Source organism: Simochromis diagramma, unplaced genomic scaffold, assembly GCF_900408965.1.
Source record: "Simochromis diagramma unplaced genomic scaffold, fSimDia1.1 OVJJ01000822.1, whole genome shotgun sequence".
Lineage (NCBI taxonomy): Eukaryota > Metazoa > Chordata > Actinopteri > Cichliformes > Cichlidae > Simochromis > Simochromis diagramma.
The window spans coordinates 1,298,781-1,318,565 of record NW_024387520.1 but is presented as its reverse complement, the minus strand read 5'-3'; the positions used below and the strand labels follow the sequence as shown (position 1 = coordinate 1,318,565).

Genomic DNA, 19,785 nt, shown 5'->3' with positions numbered 1-19,785 from the left:
CGGGCTGCCAGACCGAGGTAATACTTTCAGGCTCTTATCAGCACTGGCATAAGCTGAGTGCTGCATCACCCACTTCCCAGCGTCAGCTTATTATGAGAGTCCATGATGTGTGATTGCTTGTACTGCCTTTGTGTGTCCCAGGGTCTGTGTGCACCGGACACAGTTGGCAAGAAGAGGAAAAATACTAAGGGCTTCTGTCAGAGTAAACTGTCCACTTCCCCACTGTTGTAGTGACATTTTTTTTTTCTTTTTCTCTTCCCCCTTTTTTTCTTTTGGCAAAAATAGGTGTTTTGTGAGGTTTCCAGTGACTCATAAGCTTCTGGTGTCAGTGATGGAATTCTGCAAAGTTAAGCAGACAGTCACAGACATGTCATACTTTTTTAAAGATGTTCTTGCTGAAATGTGGGTAATTTAAAACGGGAAGCAACTGGAAATATGGGAATTTTGGTAGGAAAAAAGTGTTGTCTTAATATATCATGTAGAAAACAGCAAGCTCCATGCTTCCCGGGCTGTTGACGATCAGAAAAGAAGAGAACTTTGGATGTTTAAAATGAATTTTAAAAGATGTAACAGCTGTTCTATTGGATTTACAAAGCAATTTACAAAGCAATGGAGTTAAATAGCACTTGAAACGTTTACGTTTATGAACAGTGTAGTAATTTTAGCACAGTGATCACACTTAATTTTATTCAAGCTGCATAACAATACTTAATTTCAGCTACAGGGGGGCCTTCCTGCAGCTTGAGGTCATTGTTGCTCAAGGGCACTTTAGAGATGCCTTCGGGTTTGAGCCCAGGTTTTCCAATAAAGCTGTTAACCTTTGACTGCTGGGGGGGATGGATGAAACCCTACAATGGATAAAAGAGTAATTAAGATATTAATATGAATTCTGCTATGTTAAATTTATAATTACGTTTTCTTTATTATTATTATTTTTCTGCGTATAAACAACGTGGTTTCAGACGCCTAGACGCCGAGGATCTCTATGGTAACAGTCCTCAATTACCAATGATTGGCTAACCCGTGGGAATGTTTCTATTCCCTCAGTGCGGTGATTGGTCGGTGGGCGGTCTGTGCAGCCTGACAGTCTGCAGCGTTCCGGGTTATTGTCAGTCTCGGCAGCTCGGCAGAAGGGCAGGACCGCATCCCGGAGCTGCCAGAAGTAGCTAGCTCTTTATCCAGACGTAACCTTTTCCTGTTTGGTTAATATTACCAAAGAGAGCCTTTCGGGGCTTTGCCGTCAAGGTTACTCCACAGCCTCACCTGGAAATTTAAGTCTGAATCGAGAGGCAACACATCTCAGAGCGTCTGCCGACACCTCGGATAAAGTGACGGACGGAGCAGAGCCTGCTCTCCGGGATTTTACATCGCATCGCATCAGTTTAGGATATTCAGGCAGCTACTTTGGCCCAGCCTTGATCTCTTTCAGGGTACCTTCACACAATATTGCCTAGATGAAAACATTTGAATGATACATTTCTCATAAGGTCGTCAAAATTGAGCAGGCGGACCACGAAACCCATGCGTAACAGCGGGGGGATTTTTTTGGAATACTGCGTAGCCGCTAAACCTACCCAGTGTGTCGGTTAAGAGTTCTGCTATTTGGAGATATCTTCAAGCGAGAGGAAGATCAACCGGGACCCTGTACCTACTTTCATTCGGAGGCTAAACGGTGAAAACCCGAAGCACACTTGGTGCGCAATCCTTCTGAGGACGCTCTTGAAATTGCCGACCTGCGCTTTTGCCCTCGACAAAAATTGGCAGCCGAATCGAGAAAAAAAGGCAAAGCTTATTAACTTTGCATGCTAGAGGCTAGAGTGTGGAATCTAATTTGCAGGGTTACCGCTACATTTGCATACCGTCGGAAGACGAGGATAAACTTAATCAACATTTGACATCGACAAAGCAGCATCTGGATTTTGGGGCAACAGAATGAATCCGTTTTAATTTGGACCGCAGAAGTATGAGGCAGATTGCTCAGTGAATGCTACGATCTGCATGGAGTTCTAGTGTACACTACGGAGCAATTTATGGTAAATATATTTTGCATGTCTGTCTCTCCCAGTCGTGTAGATTCTGAATGTTACGGGTCATTTATTTGTAACCATTATGGTAGTTTGTGTCAGAGCTTCGCTTCAATGTTTGGGGAGGATTGTCGCCGAAACAGAGAAACGCCTGAAAATAATGAATGTTTATAAAATGCCACCTCCTTTCCCCCCAGGATGCTGCCCACACGGTTGATGATGTCTCGGATTTAAACCCTTTGTTTGACCCATAGGAAGTGTTGTAAAAATCGACTTGTTAGAGAGCCGCTGCCGAATTGCTCGAGGAGCTGCTTTGATGTGTAATATTGGTCTTTTCAAGTATGGGTAGCAATTAAGTATATTGTCGAGGCCAGTGCACTGCAGGCAGGCATCACAGACACGGGGATGTGTGGCAGTGGAAGAGTTGCGGCTCAGAGCAAAAGGTGCGAATTTCTCATCTGTACGCCCCCGTGCGTCACCGCGCACGGGTAGGGTAACTACAGTGCCTGCTGCAATTAGAGATTTTCACCCTGGTGTGTTAATGATACACAATCTCTGTCTTTTTTTTTTTTTTTATTGTGTGCCTGTATGGTGTGACAGGCTTTCATAGAGAGACTCATAAAATTCACGAGCATGTGTGCCTAGCGCTGTAAAAGTTTTCACTTTATGCTCGGTGATATGGATGATCCTCAGTGCTGCACTAAGGTCGGGAGACAATTTGTCATTGTCCCGTGAATTCCACAGCTCACGTGCCCTCTGCGGCCCCAGCCTCTGGTGCAGCCAGAGGAAGTCTGAAAATTTGACTCGACTGTGAATTAGCTGATAAAGTTTGGATTGTTTCCCGTGAACTTTGAGCCTCGCTGGTTGCTGAGGTTGCTTTGCAATATTTAGTTCCATTGCTCGCATTGCACGTAAATGAGCCTCCACATTATGCTGACTGTGCAGTGAAAAAGCCACACACTGTATGTTTTATCGTTAGACTACAAGCATCCTCAAATTCTTATCTTCCAGTCGTTCTCTCTCCAGCAGCCTTGCAGATAGGCAGCTTGCAGAATGTAATATGGGCCCCTACAGCAGGGCAGGCGCCCCCACAGTCAGGGCACCTGACATAGAGCCTTCCTGGCTGTATTGAATAAAACATCCAGTGATGTATGAGGCAGGAGCTGCACCCGAGGGGGCAGAACTGCCTCATTTACTTCCTCCACTCTGCGTCTATGACCTGCTGAGCAAATTGTGCTCATATTAGCTCTGCGGCTGCTCCTCACCTAAACAAATAGTCTCCCCAGCATAATGCTTGCCTTAACTCAACATGATGGTTGGACAAGGCAGGGGAGAGTGGAATGGCAGGGAAGCTTTAATATTTAGGTCACTGAATTACCTTTTTGAGATTGTAGTTGTTGTTCTGACTGCTTTTTTTGGCTTGCTTTTCGATGTTTCTTTTTTTGTAACACTGGAGCTTCAAGGGTCCCGCTGCCAGCTCAAGACTTTATCCACATTTCATTCCTCTCGCTTTCACCATATTTGCTTTTGCTCTGCTTTCTCAGCGTTGGTAGCTGACAAAAGGATATCGGTGCTTTGTGGGCTCAAAGTTAATTTCATGTGTTTTCCACATTATTTTTTACTTGATCATAAAATGAAACGGGCGTAAGTCGCCAACTTGAGTAAAATGTAATCTCTTGTACTTAATTGAGCTGCCAACAGCTGGAAGATAGTGAACATATTTGAGCAATGAGTTAACAAAAACACGCCAAAATAACCCTGAAATTTTATAAGTTTGGAACTCAAATAGCGTATCAGCTTGATTGATTGATTGCATTTGGGCTCCTTGCTGTATTCTTTGCTTATTAAAGTGCCTGCCTGGAGTGAATAAGTGAGCTCCACTCATGAATATCGTTAAAGTCGCTGAAGTTTAATTTCCTGTGCTGTGTATTAATCTTTTTTAATCCCTGCATGGTTTGATTGTCTCAACACCTACCCAGAGGCACCAAAACTCATTTTGACAGTTAAGATGACTAAAATAGTAGATACAGATGTGTGTGTGTGTGTGTGTGTGAGAGAGAGAGAGAGAGAGAGTGTGTGTGCCTTACTCAAGATCTACTGACCCCTCAAGTGTCTAAGCTTATGTCCATTCTTGTGTGGACTTCATTACTGAAAGTGCAAATTAAATCTTTTTTTTTTTAAATAGCTTTTTTTCCACCGAGTCTAATTATAGAATAATACACTTTAGATGAAAACAAACATTAAATTCATCTTCTTTTCCTGCCAAAGAAAAGAAAAGACAACAACTCTTACGTTAACTGATATCACAGGAAAGCACAAAGCTTCTTACCTGGAAACATCATCGGACCCTCAAAGCCACGTCAACAGCAGCTCATTAGGTACCTGATCAAAGTGTTTCATATCAGCGAAAGTCTATAACAGTTCTTGTTTTAACGCTTTTAACGCTTTTTCATGTTAAGCCAAACAACAGAAATTTTGCCCTTTCTTGTTCTTTGCAGTTTTACTTGTTTTGATATAAACTCTATTGTCCCTGTACAGAGATTTGTTTTGCACATCAGTACCTGGAACAGTAGCGACAGAACATGAAAAGGGAAACAGAAAACAAAAAGCATTACGTGGAAGTGGCGCTAGAGAAACAGAGACACCTTTCAGCCACTCGGTGTGAACAAATACAGGTGAAAAGTGATGTCCAGTTTCCAGCAGACTTGGTGGCGTTGGTGGGACTTTGCAGGCAGGATTAATAAGAGTCCTTCTACTTAGCTATTTAGCACATTTGTGTGCAGGTAGCACCCCCATACACTACTAGCTGTTAATGCTATCTAATCTATATCGCCCTTTTTGTGACCATTCTTATGACTATTTCAGCGCTTAAAGATTAACCTTCATGGTTATATTAGCTGTACTGAGGAAGTCAAATGAAATGAGTATTCTTCCCAGTGTGTCCACACTGTCATGGTTATAAATGCTGAACTACAGTAATCAAAAAATGAGAACAAGAAGAAGAAGAAATACTCATTTTATCAACCATATACTCCATAATACAGTATATGGTAGGAGAAAAACCTCTTTATGCTGCTAGCCTTGTAAAAACGAATGAAATCACAGCACTTTATACCTAATGACATCAACACTTGTGCGAAATGTGATGCCAGAGTGAGATTCCATTTATACATCATAAAGCATTAAGTGAGACGTGGTAGTAAATTTTAAATACAGTCCAAGCTTCTTGGTTTTATAAACAGGCACTCTAGCGTTTACATGAAAGTGTGATTTTGTGTGATGTTGAAGAACTACTCTAACATAAGTTACAGCAGTGTGATTGCGTGCACTCTTTCTGTGTTTCTGGTAAGGGTGTCGGTTCTCTGCCCACTGATCATTTTCACTTATTTTTGTGAGTTGTACCTGCTCACTACTCTGCTCATGAGACCTTGGCAGCTCCTCATCAGGGTTATCTGCAACCACTTAGCGCATGACGGACAGCAATGATCCTCCGACCTCCTCTCTCTTTTCCCCTCTCGCCCCTCCGTCAGGCAGAATGGAAGTCACGTCTCAGCAGGGCTCGAGGTTAATGTCTAGTCTTTCATTTCTAAAGGTTAGGGACACCCAGCCCATTTTATTTATTTCTTTTTTTTTGCGCTTGTGCAATATCGTGAGCGGGAACTGTGCTGTTCAAACGTGGTTAATGAGTACAGTCATATGGCGAGCCAGAGTACTGTGCAGTTTATAGTTTGTTCCACAGCACAGGCAGTAAAGTGAGGGGTGGCATGCTCCTTGCAAAGACTTCTTAGGGGGAAGAAGGAGAATAAAGCAAATCTGACAAGCTCTCCAACAGCGAATTTGCTCTCCTTAAAAACAATGCCGCTCTTGCCTTCCTCATGGTCACATTGATTTGTTCTGGGTGACAGTGCAGGCTGCTGTGAAATCACCCCAGCGCCATTGATCTCAAGGAGAAGAGGAGGAGAGGGAATGAAAGGCTGGCGACAGAGAGCAACATGGGAAAATCCACAGCGTGCCCTCCTCAACCTTAAACAGTAATAAAATGAAGGCCTTGGTTACTATCAGATCAGCCCCTGCTGTACTTCTTCAGCCACTGTATCGCAGTCTAGTCGGCGCTTTGATTTGTTTTGGAGGCCCCTACATGCTGTTTGATTTGCTATTGTGCCTCGCCATGTTTCATATTATCAGCTGAACTCTTTATTGCCACTGTTTTCCATGCCAGAAGCAAGGCTGTTTTTATCTCATGCAGGCCTCTGATTAATCTCTGCCTCTCTGCTGGTGTACTTTAATCTTGAATGGGAGATATCTGATTTTCCTCGGCTATTGAGGAAGATCAAACTTTAATGGAACAAGGAACTGCACATCATCCTAATCTCCATCTCTCCCTGCATTTTGGTTGACTGCTCTCCCTTGGGCTTTGTAGCTTTCTGCAGAAGCAGGAAATACATCAGACAGATAAGATGTTTTCTCTTCATGCTTTGGTAATTTATTCCCTGTTGACAATGGCCACCACTTTACATCTCTGCTGTTTGATTAGCTGGTTGAAGAAGCCGCGGGTAAAAACGTGGGGGAATTGATTGACGCTTACAAATGGTTGTCCTGTATGACCTAAATGTGTGAAACTTTTCTAGAGGCTTTAATTGGGGTTTCTTCACAGTTCAGTCCATCCACAGCCAAATGTGCTAGCCCTCTCTCTCTATTTATTGACACGCCAGAGAAGGGGGGCATGCGTAGCCTGAGGAGAGATATGTCAGCTGCATGGATGTATCCAGGTTCAATGCTTTTGATTACGCCACAGTCATTTCAGGAATTAGCTATTGACCGCCTTCCTTTTTCTTTTTTTTGTTTGGTCCGTTCTCTTCCTCCACCGTATCACTGAATAACGCTGTACATTATGCTGACCAGCATCCGGACTGCGACTGGCTCGGTGCATATTGTTGCAAATGGATAACACTTAAGGGGGTGTCACACCTCCCGCAGACGGCTTACGTCTGTGACAAAAAGAGGCTATTACCCAATTCTAAGGCGGTTGCTGTAAGGTAATGAAATTTCCACTGACTGGAGAAAACAATGTTGTCTGGTCTGCACTGTAATTGCAGAAGCCACTTCGCCATTTTCCCCGAGTTCAGCGTGAATGCAACACGATTTAATAAAACTCTGGAGATTTTTATCATTTATTGCCAGGCCTGGCAGCCGCATCAGGGAGAGTGAGCCGAGGCTTGCACAGATAAAACTCATTCAATTTACTTGTTGAATTTTAACCATGCGAGGCAGAGACCATTTGCAAAAGAGCCGCCATATGACCCGTAGGAGAATGGTTTTTATAGGGATAATGCAGGTCAGCTATACTGTTAATATAAAACCACCATTCCTTTAATCTAAATGGCAGAGCACCCTGGAATTTCTGTCATTTTCTCTCCCGGTATTATTTGTGTCAAGAAAGGGTTGAAAATCCTTGGGATATTAGGCCCTGGGGCCAAAGAGCTTCTGTGTGCCTGCTTCCATTCACATACAAAAACACAGGAACATTGACATGAGGACATGTATGGACACACGCACACATACACACACACACACTCCTAGCCCTGTTTTATTACCTCCTGCCTGCTGCTGGAATTGCTTTCCTCCCTCGAGTGAGCCAGGCAAAGCCGGCTTTATTGTGTTAACCTATTTGTGTGTCAAGAGCGATTGCAGCGTTCTTTATCTCTGTTTGTATTCGGACGGGGAGACGGCAGAGAGAGAGTGAGGGAGCAAGGAAGAGGGAGAGCCAGAGAGGGTGAGTGGCGGAGGAAAGAAGGGGAAGAGAAGGTGTTTGTGGTGTGGGCGAGGGGGGGTACACAGGAGCCAGGCAAGCCACCGGAGTTAGATGGATGGCCGGTCACCTCGCTCTCTACTCTGGAGGATAATGACTGGTTGCTTAGCAATGACCCACCCCCACCACTTCCAGACTTGCATCCACAGTAATCACTTTTTTCCTCTAAAAGATTTCATATATAATTATAATGGGGCTTTTCATTTATTTAGCACAGTAGGGTGGAGGGTGTGAGCTGGAATTGGGGATTTTTGCGTGGTGGTGCTTATCGACTCCCGGCTTTTGTGCAATGCAAAATTGCACTTGCATTCATGTGTGTTTGTAGGAAAGTGTTTGTATGTGCTTTTGCTGTTGGAGTTTGGCCTGGATTACGACTAGGCCAAAGCTATATTTCCTGCCGCTGTACGACCTTTGACCGACATAATGCCACACTGGTGACGGTGCAGATGCACAAATACACAGACACACACTTTCATGTTTTCTGATGAGCGACCAGAAGCTATCAAGGGCTGCTTCATGTGAGCTCTTAGTTTTATTAACATTTTTTATTGAGTTGAACAAATTGCTGACCTTTTATGGTATAATGAAAAGTCTGGCCCGCTAAGGACAAATTCGAGCTTTGGCAGTGGTGACTGGCACCCGTCCCAGCTATTTAACTCATGATTTACAGCGTGTTTATTCAGCAGGTGACAACATTTAATACAGCGGAGTGTTTCCCAACATTTCAGCTCTTTTTTTTTTTTTTTTTTTTTTTTTTCATCTGTTCTGTTTTTTCAGATCTTAGTCTGAAGCAGTTCTGTTGTAATAGATACAGTCTACTCGCACTGTTCTCTTGCAGGTCTGAATTTAGGTTACTGGATTTTTAAGTGGCAGAATAAAGGTGTAATATCTGAACATGACCCCCAAATTAAGCTGCCTTTCATCACCAGCAGCCTCGGTGTTGGCACAAATTCCAGAGTCCTTTAAATTATCTGCCAGTTATTCTCTCTGTTTCTGTTTCTTTCTTCTTTTTTTTTTAATCTTCAGTTTTTTTTTCTTTCCTTTCCTCTTTCATGAGATAGTTTTTATAAAAAAATAAAAAAAAAAAATCATTTGAACATGCCTGTGAAGTTCATATTAAACTTTTACTTGTTTATGATGATAAAAAGTCACGGCTGCTAAAACAGACCTCGTGGATCAAATTAAATGCTTTGTCTTGCGCTTGCGTAGCCAGTTGGTGGTGTATTTGTTCATTTCTGGATTGACGTATTATATCTACACTTAAAAAAAAAAAATCTGTTTTGTTATTGGAGCTTCTTTAAAGATCGTCAGCCGCGCCTGATATTTGCCCATCTGTGCTCTTTCTCCATATCCTCTTCGGTGCCATCTTTTCTTATCCGGGCTCATGCACCAATGCTAAAATTGACAGCTTCGTATGTCCTGGGAACTTCATACAGATAAACTAAACATACATCCCTATCCTCCCCCTCCAATCTCAGTGCCATGCTTCTGTAGCTGCATCTATAGAACAGCTGTCCAGCTGTCACGGCAGCCCACCAGTCAGCCGCTCTCCAAGGCAACATCTGTAGAGACTGAACACACAAGGGCAGCCTGCCGTTCCCCGCTTGTCCCCGAAGACTGTGGAAGTGTGTCAGGCCTTTTGGCTACACATTACCGCTGACCACATCAACCGTATCACTGGGTTTTGATTGAATGTCATCTGCTTCTGTGCCACTTAAATGAGCTCTGTGAGGCTTCAGACTGTTGTATTATTTTTTTTCTTTGTCAGTGACTTACAGTGATCTGCCGCTGAAGCTTCCTGTTGTCACAACAGTAGTTAAAAACAAAACACGTGACTGTGCAGCCCAAAAAAACTGAAAAGCGACTCTGCATTATTGTATCCATTAATAGTCATCTGCTTCCGCATGTATGTGTGTTTGAGTTCTTGTGCACACGTGTGAGTGCGTGTGTGTGTAAACAAAATCCCAGCGAACAAGGTGCAATGGCCTGGAACTGACGAGAACCCACTGGGAGAGTCTCTCCTTGATGTAGACCCCCCCCCCCACTCCCGCTTCCCCTCCTCATTCTCTACCATCTTTCCCTCTTGGCATCAGAGCACGATGGCGATGCGGGCGGGGGTGGGAGGGGGGACGCACAGAGCCATGTGAGTGGGGAGATGAACAGATCTGCGGTCCCCTCTGTCAGCCACAAACTAGGATCAGGGAGATCGTGTGGAACTCTCTCCTGGGATGAGCAAAGGGAAGAAGGGAGAAAACAGCTGTTAAGTGTTTTTCTCTCACTTCTTCACCAGCTCACTTGTGTTTTTCCCTACTCTGTCATTTCCTCTAAGGCTGTCATTAGCTTCTGTTACACGGGTTTTAAATAACTTTTTGAACAGTTAGGGGCATTTGATAACAGTAGAGGTTCTGTGTATCTCTGTGTGTCTATGTGTGGTTATAGATGTGCCTTGTACGTTATGTGATATGACCTCAAAGTATTGTTTTTTTGTTGTTGTTTTTTGTTTATTTAATTTTTTTTAACGGGTTTGTTGCACAGAATGTAAATAAAAGATGGACATAGTCTCTGGGTCTGAACAGTGAGGCCAATGCAGAGTTGCTCTAACTCTACGTTCTTTCTAATGGCCAGCAGGGGGCGACTTCTTGGGGTGGAAAAAGAAGTCTGTTTGTATAAAGTCTGTGGGTAAACAAACCGACTTCTCACTTGATCTGTGACCATGATTAGCAGTTTTCCAGCTGTTTTTTGGTGTCAGTCGCTGGTTTCAAATCTTATTTATACAAGAAGATGTGAATTTTATACGTTACAGCTCCGTTAAACTTAGCGTGCTTTATCGTCAAGTTTATGCTTTATGGTGGCCAGCAGTGTCCCTGGATTTTTCAGTCAGATCCACACCTTATATGTAATATCTGATTTCAAAAAAATGATATGATCAGCATTTAGGGAGTGCACAAACCAGTGGCCTTGTTCATCTTTTTTATACAGTCTATGCTTATCGTCAGAGGTCGAAAATCCTCGAGACACACAGACAATGCAAATGTACACATTTTGAAAGTGTGCTAATTGTTCCTATAGCTCTTCTGGAGTGTTTTAGGAACTATTAAGGATTTGATTTCTTTATCATCACTCTTGGTAGCTGGGGGCCTCTCAGGCATACTGTGCCTCTCCCCACAGACAGCTGCGGAGTCATACAGTCTGTGGGCGAAGTTTGATAGATCCTGTTTACTGGAGCTGAGAGAATGCCGGGGTATCTCAAATTAAGTGTCACTTAAAGCTTGTCATTTAGTCAGCTTTCCATTTTGTTCCCCCATCTCTAGTGGCAGCACTGTGCTGCCAATTGTAACAGGGATTGAGAGGAAGACATTTGGTGATTACACATTCTGTCATGATTGAGGGGTGAAGCCAGCAACTCGATGCAAAACCAAATTCCATATGGCTGCAGTGAAATCTCTGCACCCATAGTGAGTTACTCTGAAGCAGCCCCCGTCCTGATGACAGCGAAATCGCCTGCTCATGACTTATCGTTTTATCATTTAAATTTACCCCATTGATGCTCGCTGCTGTGATTGACAGCTGGGCTTGAAAGCCACAGCTATCTCAATTGAGCTCCAGCAGCCAGTTGGTAACCGTGACAATGGTCTCTCCTCTTTCCCTTGTTTTCACACATTTTCTGCTGTCACAGAAACCTCACTGATTGCTTCTCTGCCAAGACAGCATCCTATTAATCTTTTAAATAAGGGCCGCAGCCCAGCAGTATTGTTTGTAGAAAACCAAGAGGACCTTGTGAGACCACACTGAAAAGGGAAAGGGGGCAACAGTGCTGAATCTGTCTCACTGTGGCAGGAAAGCCGAGCCTCCTTAAAACCTACAATATTAGAACTCTAATAGGTGCTGCGGAGATAGATGATCCCGAGGTCTGAATATAGATAACGCTCTCTGGACCCACCTGATAACTCTGTGGGCTCTGTTGTCTTCTGCCTCTTTCAGCTTCGCTCTCCAGGTGCATTCTGTGCTTTCATCTACATTGTGGCACTCTGAATAAAAGCCTCTGTGTTTATGGCCATTTTCTTTTTCTATGCGCTTATTGATCCTTTTCAGCATGGTTGGAATAGTCTTTATTTTTTTCAATTCTGGGCTCAAATAGCATAACAGCAGCATATTCTGAAATGGCAAACCATTGATGTATTGTGATGTGACCTAGCGAAGGTAGAATAACAGTTCAGCCCTTTGTCCCAGTGTACTTAGCTGACAATTTGTTTGAAGGAGACGCAAACATGAATGAAATTGTGGCCTCCTTGCGATGTATGTTTCTTGCCACCAAGAAAACGCTGTCTCTCACCTCTGTCTTCAAATGGCTTTCTGCACTCTGATTTCATGGACTTAGGCTTTTGTGTTTAATTAGGTGCGATTTGTGAACATCCCGAATGATAGGAAGTCTTCTTTTTTTTTTTTTTTCTTTTTTTTGCACTTTCTTGTCAAGTGGATGTTAATGGAGAATTGCTGCAATGCTCTTGACACCCTCTGCTTTATAATGAGTTCCTTCCTGTGCAAAATGGCCCCATAAACCAAACCTTTCAAGGATGAGGAGCATGTGGCAGCAGTATTTTGGCTTCTCTCTCCCTCAGAAATGTTCATGCCATATAAAAGAGACTGGAATTGTGGGATCACTGTATACCTTGATTGTGTCTTTGTCTCTGCTCCAGTCATAGAAATCCAGCGAGGCAGTGCAACCTAGCTGACTAATTGACTTCCAGGTCAGAGCAACATAATAGCCAGAGTTCTGGTCAATGAAAATGGATATACTTTCCCCTGTAAAGCAAGCCACGAGTGCTTTGTTATGATCTGTGTGGTCATGCACCTGTGCATACACGCACACATGAGCGATTCAGCATGTAGCTATTCATAGTTTTCCTCTGTGGTTCACACAGTTAACTCGGTACATTTGAAAAGCGCACACACACACAAAACATTAATAAATTCAGAGCACTTTAGTGTCACTATTTATATAAGCTTTAGTCTGGAACTTTGATCTTATGTGATGCTTCTGTGAGAAAATTGAGAGCTTGAACAATAAGGAATAGTTGAATAGAAGTGTTTGCTTTTTAATTGTGTGCTTTCAAAACTAGAAAGATCTCTGACCCACTTTTGCAATACTTGACACGAACTTTAAAAGTATACACATTAGTATTTTATGGAAAAAAATGTATTCGGGGCACTTCAATCGTTTTCTCGCCTTTCTGTCTATAAAGCATCATTGCACTGAGTTTTTTTTTTTCTGTATTTCCTTTTCTTTTTTGATCAAAAATGAGGTCCGCTTTTCTTTACGCGTGGCTGTGTTTGCACCGAGATGAGCGAGTATAAGTGCGAGTCCTTGGAATGTGTGTTAAACTGTAAGTCTGTGTTTTCTTCTGAACAGGCAAATGTGTGTGCATAGGGATGTCTTTTTGTTCTTGTTTGCAGGTTAAACACAAACACTGCTGTCCCAGATTCACACGCAATCCTCCTCCACCTGAGCCTGATCCCCGGGAACTTGGCGACTTGCACGTAGCCGCGAGCCTCCTCCCCTCTGTCCGTTACCCCAAAAGATTCTCAGTTCCTCCGGTTTCAAAGCGCTCGCATAGCTCAACTGTGTTGAAGCACGCCCCTCCTCCCTGACCCCTCCTCCTGGAGACGGCACTCTTGACCTGCTGCCCCATTGTTTCCAGCGGGGATGGATGGGGAGCCGCCTCTGCTGCCGCGATCCTTCACTCAATAGCAGCTCCATCTGTTGACTGCGTGACTCTGGGTTACAAGCGGAGATTTTGCTCCGTCTGTGAAGGGTGTGAAAAGAGCTATCTCAGGGGGGCTTCCTGAATGGAGTTTTAAAACTGCAGACGAAGGGTGTTGCGATGCCTCTCACAACCCCACCCTTCTCCCCTTTACCTCTCCACCCATCGTCAGCCCAACACAGCCAGCTGGGTGTGTGCAGGATGAGAGGCCTTCATTGTGCCTGTTCACAGGCCCCAAGGCAACAGGGTCACCTTGTCCCCAAACAAATGCTGCCCTCAGTGGGATTATTGGCACTGTTCGTGTGTGTGTGTGTGTGTGTGTGTGTGTGTGCTTGCATGTAAAGGGGGAGTAGGTATTTGAGTAAAAGAACGCGTCATCGGGAAGAGGGCAAAGGCCTTGGCTATGAGCACATTTATCTAACATCTCTGCCTTTCACATCAAGACCTATTCAGTGCAACCCGTCTGCATCAGGTTTTCAAAGGACATCACCGATAAAGAAACACTCTGGGCTGCTTTGCTGCTCTCAGTGCACTCCGTAAGCATTTAGACCAACAAAGCTGCTCATGTAATGTTCTGTTTCTCTTGTATATTCAGCTTAGAGAAACAGAATCTATTTTTTTTTTTTTTTTTTTTTTTTTAAAAGGTTTGGAAACATGAAATGGTGCAAGAGTACTGCTTTGGGCTTTCGGGCATGGTCTGTTCTGCAGTTCATCCTCTTTAACGGAGGGTATTTGTGAACAAAAACGAAATGTGTGGCTGTTTTGACAGCTGGTTCACCTTCGGTAATTAATGGTAAAATTGTATTCTGCCAGACGTTTGTGCTGAGGTCTTCTGTCTTTCTGTGTGGGAGTTGTTATTTGGCATTTCCACTTAAGTGAAAGAGGAAATGCCCGGTGGGATCCTCTTCTTTCTCCTGAAGAAGATTCTCATTAACTTAAAAAAAAAAAAAAAATCCTTCTGGATGTGTTTTTCTTTTTAAGTCTTTTATTACAATACAGGTCCAATCATAGTATTTGTCACATCTATGCATTCTGTAAGGTTCTTTTCTGTTGACTTGCAGTTTGGTTCAGTTAACTCTTTCTTTTGTCCCTATCACACAGGGACAAAAAAAAAGTACTGAAGTACTCAAAAAGTTCTGAAGAGGCACAGCCAAGCATCTTCCCCCCTAGTCTCCTGTTCTTTTCCCTGTCACAGAGCCACAGATCAGCTTCATCACCTAGAGCCCTCAGGTAACACAGCATGTCCTTAACACACCTTTACTTCAGTTAAGATGATTAAAGCAGCAGAGTCCCTCTCCTCGTGCCTTCTACACATGTGTTACACTCCCAGACTTCCCCTTGCAGAAGACAAAGTGAGCAACAGTATCAGACTGAGAAGCGCGCGGGTGGTTCGGGCATGGAGCCCCCTCAACCAGAAGAGACGGAACTAAAGGAGGGGGGGTTGTCGAGTGGAATGAGTGGAGGTGGAAAAGTGCAGTGACAGCAGAACGAATAAATTGAAAAATTCTCTCATTGTAAATTGTCTATTGCTCGTGACAAACGATCTGATAGGCGAGCGGCCCGGGTTTCCGACGCATCCGTCCCAATAGAGCTGTGAATAACTGGTCTATCTCCACACTGCTTAGCACTGGCCCCTCACTTAATAATTCATACAGTGTGAAATATTTTCCCCAGTACAGATATGCCAAAGAGCTGCCGCTAGCATGCGGGGGCGGTGAGGAGGGTGTCCCTGTGGTGCTAATTTGGGGACTGGTGACGTGCATAGATTTCTAAGGGGGCTTTAGTTTGGAGGCGATGTCTCAGACACATTTGCTCTCCTGTATGCTCTGTCTGCTATTGGAAAGAGCCAAGCTAGAGATGTAGAGAGTGAGAGAGCGCAGATGACATTTAACTTGTGGCTGATCTGCCTGCGACGAGGAACAGAGAGGGGAAATACATTTCCATTTACGCTGACTGAACACAGTTATCAGTGACTGTGGGGACAAAGGGAGGTTGTAAACCTGCTAAGTAGTTTTTGCTGTTTGCCCTGGTGAGTGTTGTGGTCACATCTTTGGCAGCAGGTGTCTGTGGACACCTGGTTCATGTCTCCAGTTTCCTTCAAGTGACTCCTCCTGCCTCAGGCTGCTTCAGGAGCTCAGCAGCCAAGAGTATCTCTCGTGGTCCCTGACCTTATTGTGCCCTTCCCTCAGAGGTCGCGCCATCGTATTCACAGCGACAGTGAAACCAAAGCTGTAAAAGCCTCGCTCACATGCACGCTGAGATGTGTGTGCAGATGTGTGCTTGCATGCAATAGTGTCATATAGCCATGCACTTTTTGTGCAACAGTGTTTTGTGCTTTCGTCGAACTCGTTCTGCAGCTTAGCCCTGTACAAACTGGGTTTTTATGGTCCGCATTCAGGCCCTGATACCAATTATGCAAACTATTAAAAATTTAAGGAGGACAGTCTTTTATAATTTAATCCTAAAGTAATAGATTCTATTAAAAATGCATGAGAGGAGCTTTATAGATGGAGCTAGAATTAGTGTCTATCAAAGACTCCAGTCAAGGATGCAGGGGGAATGGGCAGCAGGAGTGGTGGTATTGCCTCATTATTCAAATAGGATATGATTACCATAGAGCAGGAGTCCCTCAGAGCTGAAGCAGAGCTCTCTGGCTACTGTGATCACTAACAGGAGGAGTCCAGCTCCTCGATGGAGGTCTCTGCTTTTCTGGCTAAATGAAAGCGGTTTTAGATTTCCTGTTTTAACTTTCACAAATGAAATTTGAGCTTGTTAACTCGAGCGTACTGCCACCGAAATACTTTTCATCTTACTGGGTGTCTTCACCCTGTTGATTCACTTCAGATTGTTTCTTGTCTGTACTGAAAGCATACAAAAGGTATTCAAGCATAAAAACAAGAAAGCTACAGGGTTGTAGCTCTTCTTCACTAGAGACAATGAAATCTTATGCAATGCAGTTCAGCAGCTCCACCCTTAAGTCTACTTTTACACTTTTTTGATGTAGCCCAACACCTGAGCTAGACTACATTTTAAAGTGTTCCTTATATGCTTTCAGCCCGGTTAATGTGAGGGGTGCAACATAATAGAGTCTCCAGACAAATTTATGGTAGAGCTGTTGCATTAGATTTCACAGGTGTACCTAATAAAGTTTCTGCTGAGTGTAATAAAGCTTTTATTGTTGCTTATACTCCTTTGTTTACCCTGCAGAGCCTCCTAAACAGAAAACTAAAGAATTATCAGTTTGTGTTTTGTTTCCTTTTTCAGTTTTTTTGTTAAGTTTTTAAAAGAAGGAAGCCACATTTGCAGCGTTGAATTTTTCAGGGCTAAATTCCCCCTTGTTTTATAATGCGCCTCGTACTACCCCGGCAGTGCAGTGAGCTCAATCGTTTTCCTGCATCATCAGGTTTATGGAGTACAGATAGCGGTTGAATTTCACTCTGTTGTCATTGTGATTTGCTTCGATAATTACAGCCGGAGAACTGCTGCGGTTCGGATACGGTAACAGCCTCCCGAAAAAGCTCAGTGGTTATTAATGTTCTCCAAGACGTGGATTGAAAAAGCCAATAAAAATTGGAATCCTCATGAAGCTTATATGGATTTTAAGTTCTGCCTCAGAGGTAAATTCCTCGCCTTTCTGATGTAATGGTTGCCTGTTTATGGAATAAATCCAACTGGCTTAATCGATCATCTCCGTGGAAAGGTCAAGTGGAGAAGCTGTGGTGTTTGAAGTGCTTATATCCCATGGAGGAGTGCCAGAAATGTGACACCTCCTTATGAGTGGGTGGTGGCGTGCAGATTAGTGACGGACAGGGTGGCCCAGGGGGATGATTTAGGGAGATTCAGCTCTAAATACTCTGTGTATATCAGAGAGAGAAACTATAAGCTGCCTTTCCCACAATCCCCATTTTCAACAGAAAAGCATATTAGTAGATTAAAAGAGAAATTTTTAAAAAGGCTAGACTGAGAGAGAGACACAGAGAGAGAAAAGGAAACAAGGTGGCCACAGCTGGTGCTGAAAGGTGAACAAAAGTTTGGTTTTAACCTCCTGTCCACGCTTTTTGTTTAATGCTGCTTGAAGTTACCAGTTGGTTTCATCCCTCCACAGTCTAATCTAATCTGGAGTGGGTGGCTGTGGGCAGCATCTGTGCTCCAAGTTGAAATAGGGCTTTCTCACTGCCTAATCCTCTATCCAGGGATCACTCAGTAGGGTGAAGACAATTACCAGCCTGCTTTCTCATGCTAATGGAATCTCTAACTAGATCTTACAGAAAGACGGGAAAAAATAGACGGAGGAAGAAGAGAAGCGGGGACAATGGCGCAGAAAGATGACCTAACTAAAATGGGTTTTTAGATTACCATTTAATTATTGATAGAGACCCAGTTGTAAGGCCTAAGGTCAGGATTTGGAAAGCCTTTTCCAAGAAAGGAGACAGATTGGGACTCGATTCCGGTTTGTGTTAGGTCACAAAGTTGCTGAGACGGTACTGATGTCAGCGACATATCCGCAGCTCTGTGCCATAGTCTGGCTTTCACCCTTTTTATCACATGCCTCCAGCAAGGTGTCTGGAGTGGTTTTAAATTGCATTAATATGCAGGAATTTATAGATTGCCTCCCTTGGCATTTCTGCAGGGAGGGGAAGAGAGTATTACAGTCTCCATCTGCACTAATTACTGGGTCTTGGCAGTGTTACCTGTCTCTTGTGAAGGACAAACCACGGCACCAAGCAGTAACACAGAGAGCAGAAGGAGCTCATCTGCTGGGGAGTCTTCAAGAAGAGGGATGTCTCTGGGGCCTTTTTACTCTGATATGTTTGATGTGTTGGGAGCCTTGACTACCATAAAATAAAAAAAAATCTCTGCCAGCAACATCAATAAACTAAATGACTTCGTCTAACTTCCTTCATCCAGAGCTGAGAGAGAAGAGCTAACAGGCTTTACACCTGATTGGAGCGATAGCTGCATGCTTGTGCAAACTGTTGTAGTTAAATATATCGCCTGTTAATCCTAGTGAAAACTTAAATGGGCTCTCTCCAGCGTGTCAGGAGAAGTCATGGCAGCTCAGGGAGAAATCTTAACAGATGTACTACAGTCGTGTTCTCGTTGAAGTGCAGTCCTAAAACCTGAAACAGAATGCAAGTGTTTGGTCTGCTAAATAAAATCACAGAGGAAGAAGAAGTCAGCCTGCATGAGTGCTGCTAACTCTGCCATCGGCTCATAGCACAGTACGTTATTAGGCTACTCTTGTTGAGCAAAGAGTCTAAATTTTTAAATCATTACAATCTGCAATCAGCATCTTGCCTGTGAAAACAGCACAGGGATCAGTGCTTGGCACCTCAGGTTGCTCACTTACTCCCAGGTTGCCAACTTTCTGCATCAAACCTGCTTGCAGTGCTTCCTCAGCTTCCTGTGGGTTTCTCAGGTTTCTGTATTTGTTTGTCAGCCTGTCAGAAAGACTTCTTGGATCGCTGCTGCATGAACATCTTGCTGATGTTTGTGCCATCTGTGCCTTTAGCCAGCAGGTGATTACCAACCGCAGACTCACCTCCCACTCTGTCCAATTGGATTCCCTTTGCTGGCATGGTCGGGGCCAGCTTCGAGAGGGAAAAAGATGACAACAGCTGGATGGCACACATTATGGAGTAAAAGAGAGACTGCTGAGCCTCAGCGATATAAACTGCAATACGGAGAAAATATGTGGCGAAAACTGCCTGTTTCCTTTTCCAAACTAGCTGTGAGCACTCGTGTCATCCTCTCTTTTAAAGTCTTTAATATCCAGCAGAGCAAAAATGGCTTTGTCACACTTGAGATATATCAAATGAGATCAGTGTCAACATTTCAACGGTGCACTATTTGATTGCCTTGTGGGCTTCAAAACACGCTAATGTTATGCATGACTTAGTATTGGATCTGTGACACCCTCCAGTGAAAGACAGCGGAGTTGTCCTTTGGACCATGGGAATTGGGGTCACCTTAGGCCCTGCAGAGAGAGTGATATTTGGAGTCGGAGGAGAAATCACACTGTTTGAATTTAATTATATTCCATTGATTTATTGAACACCCATTAATAAGCATACATTCTGAGGCAGGGCCGTTTTGCATGAAGGTTCTCTCTCTCGCTCGTTCCCTCTCCGTCTTGCCTCTCGCCTGCTCACTCCATTTCATCATAAATTGACATAAGCCTTTCTTTGAA

The 19,785-nt window shown here is 43.7% G+C and overlaps 1 protein-coding gene across 1 annotated transcript in view; it reads left to right on the top strand.

Moving 5' to 3' along the window:
* The first annotated feature begins 1,003 nt into the window (after positions 1–1,003).
* fam222a (family with sequence similarity 222 member A) overlaps positions 1,004–19,785 on the top strand; it is a 51,886-nt gene continuing 33,104 nt past the window's right edge. The window contains exon 1 of the mRNA XM_040019072.1: positions 1,004–2,033. The gene's annotated coding sequence lies outside the window, so the exon portion shown is untranslated. The remainder of the gene's footprint in view (positions 2,034–19,785) is intronic.